The sequence below is a fragment of the Microcebus murinus genome, chromosome 17 (genome assembly GCF_040939455.1).
Source record: "Microcebus murinus isolate Inina chromosome 17, M.murinus_Inina_mat1.0, whole genome shotgun sequence".
Classification (NCBI taxonomy): Eukaryota; Metazoa; Chordata; class Mammalia; order Primates; family Cheirogaleidae; genus Microcebus; species Microcebus murinus.
In genome coordinates this window covers 26,400,861-26,404,068 of record NC_134120.1, presented here as the reverse complement: position 1 = coordinate 26,404,068, position 3,208 = coordinate 26,400,861, and positions in this window count along the sequence as shown.

Genomic DNA, 3,208 nt, shown 5'->3' with positions numbered 1-3,208 from the left:
CTTCCAATAGGAAAACTCTAAACATATTTTAGGCAATAATTAACATTACTAGAGTAAGCAGACACTTCCCATGGGGAACTTTTTTGACATGCAAAACATACATAGTGTGTGCTCAGGTGTTGATTTTTAGTTTGGCATTTTGATTTCTTTCATCTATCCATTCATTCACTCATGTACTCAATCACTGAATATTTTTAGAGTATCCGCAAAGCACATGCCAGGAAGTATTGTAAGTACTGAGAGTAAAGAAAACAGAATGAGCACAATCCTTGTCTTCATAAACAGCGATTGAATGGGGAAGACATATAATAAAATGTATGTATGCAATCATAGGAACCAGTAACAATGAGAGATACTGAAGGCAGGTGCCAATTTAGATTGGAGGGGTCAGGCAAGCCCCCCCCCCCCCAGAAGTGCCATTTAGGCTAAGGTGAAGAGAGGTCAGTCAGGGGAGAGTAGGAGGAAATGAATTTCACACAGAAGGACACCACATTGACATTGTGATACTCAGGCCAGAGGAGTTTGCTGGGGCCACAAAACTTTAAGAAAGTGGGTGTGATCAAGGAAAGAGTTCACTGTTGGCCTCACCTCCGGTGGAAAAAATAGATGCCATCTTAAAAGGATCATTGTGTTTACCATTTATGCAAGTGCTGATTTATCAAAGGATGCCATCCACATAGGATGAGAACATTCACATTTTTTGGAAATCTAAATGTATATCAACATCTCAAGTAGCAAGACAGTTTTATCCCAGCTTTTCCCTTGTGAGGGAATCTATAGAGACAGTCATCAGGCAAGTATTAGATTTTTACTCAGGAAGGTAACTTCTAGGCAATGCTATAGGGCCTGGACTAATTTATTTTTTTTTCTTAACTTCTAAATACAATTACTTCCTAATGAAAATGTCCTGCATTTTGTGCGACCTTGTCAATACAAGCTGTAAATTAATATTAGCTACTATTACTATTAGAGTACCTGTTCCTGTTCCTATTCACTTGTAAGACATTTAAGGACAGAAACATTGTTATTTGTTTTGCATCTCCCTCAATTATCCTTTGGAATTATATTCTATAGATATTGTCAAAGTTTCTGGAAGGAATGTGTGAAAGATAACTATTAATAATATGCAGCATGACATACCTTAGCCATATATTAATACATTTCTTAAGTACCTACTAAGTTATGCAGTTTTCTGCAGAAGAATTTTGCAAATGTTAGTAGGTATAACTTGAAAATGATTTCCATGGTCAAACATATGAGGCTACACAATATAACAGCTTCACGAAGACACACTGTGCCTATCAGCATCTTACAAACCTCGAATCCTGCTTTAAAGATGCAACTTGTCTTAGTGTAATTCTGCATTCCTAAGTTCAGTTGATCATGGACCACTCTCCACCCCAACTCCATTTTTGAGGAAACGTATTTCAGCATTTGTGAAATGCAGTTTGAAGAATCCAGTTCATTTTAAGGCTTTTTTGCAAAATGTTTGAAATATACATATTTGTGTTTCACTCTTTGAAAGCATTTTTTAGTTAAAGTGAATCCTTAATGAACCATAATACTTATTGTTTCAGTCTCCAAACATACATTGATTCCCTTCAGTGTGCAGGTGGTGTGCTGAGAACCCACAGTTCAAGGGCGGAGGTAACAAGAAAGCCTGTTTCTGCAGAGCGAAGGGGTGGTTGGAGACGGAGGTGTGGCCCCAGGCCATGCCTGGCACTGAGATACAAGCCCCTCCCCATCCTGATTTGGACCAATGGGCGGCTATGATATATACAAGCAATGCGTCATTTTCTCAGCTTGTTTCCCATCGTCCATTCACTCGCTGCCCCTTTAGAATGTAATCAATACACATTTTTTAAAGTCTATTTTCTAAGAATAGGGGAATGCTCGTGGAAAGTGCAGCTGCTCACGGCCCTCCAAGTCCCTGGACCCTCCACTTGCAGTCTCAGCGGTGACTGTGACGGTGATGAGCATTATTATGGGTTGTCTTACAGCTGCCCAAGGTCATCTAGTAGCTGTCCATTCTCTTCCCAACCCGTAGCTGTGTACATCTGAAGAGGGGAAGTAGGAAAGGGTCCGTTACAAACATTTTCCTAGATGTGTCTCCTTAGAGGATGTCAGAGCACAGTGGCTGCTGGATAAGAATCAGCACATTTCTCGGCTGCAAGCCCCATCCTTTGCATCCATCCTTCCAGCCAGGCGTGTCATGTCCAGTCCATTTTTACAGGTCTTATCTGCCCAAAGCCTGCCTTTTCCCCTTGATAACTGATTTCTGCACCATCAATCGCATTGGCTATGGGAGCTATCTGAAGGACCGCAGGAGTGAGTGAAAGACTACATTTACACTTTTCCTATCTGGTGCCTTTTATCATAGAAATGCTTCCTTAGATCCTGAGTTTAGCTGTGCCACCCTGGGCTGCTGAGTTAACCTCTAAGTTTGCCCATCTGCAGAATGGGAACAGCAACTAATACCGATTTCGAGGAGTTGTTGTGAGTGCAAATAAGATGACAGAGGGAAGACACTAAGGGGAGATCTAGCAGGCAGTCAGGACTCAGAATGTAAGCTACTTTTTTTTAAACCCTATTATTTCTTAGCTATTTCTGTCAGAGGCAGGTTTAGAATTGATTTTGAAGCCTTACCTTTTATTTGAATTAAACAAGGCTTCATTGAGCACCAGGCATATAATTCAGCAAAATTTAGTTAACTACCCATAATATGCAAGGTTTTGCATAGGGCTCTGTGGAAATAAAGAGGACAGGAACGCTGCCTCCAAAGGAAAGCTTTGTGTGGGAAAGGACCTCAGAGTTCAGTCCTGGTGTGGGATGAGATAGGTACAGATGTAGGAAAAAAATTAGGCTTGTCTTCCAAAGATCTTAGAGCTTCGTGCTGTACAGGGACATCAGCTTTGTATGCAGGTAGTGAGGTAAGTTGGTACATATTAAATAATTGACAGAAGTGTTTCTGTAGCTTTAAATAGAGAAGCCAGATGTGAAACTAACCTGGTTACAACATCTGCCACTGAGGGCTTAATGACTTTAGGATTAGCTAAGCCAATGTCTTTGGTCCCTTTAACCTTGCAGGTGGCCACCCCAAAATGCATGCTGGATCAAGGAGTCAGCCCTCCCTCTGGAATGTTGCTGTTGGGTTCATCAGTTATGATATAAGTAACTGTATTCCCCTGCTAGGCCCCTCCAATCAGCT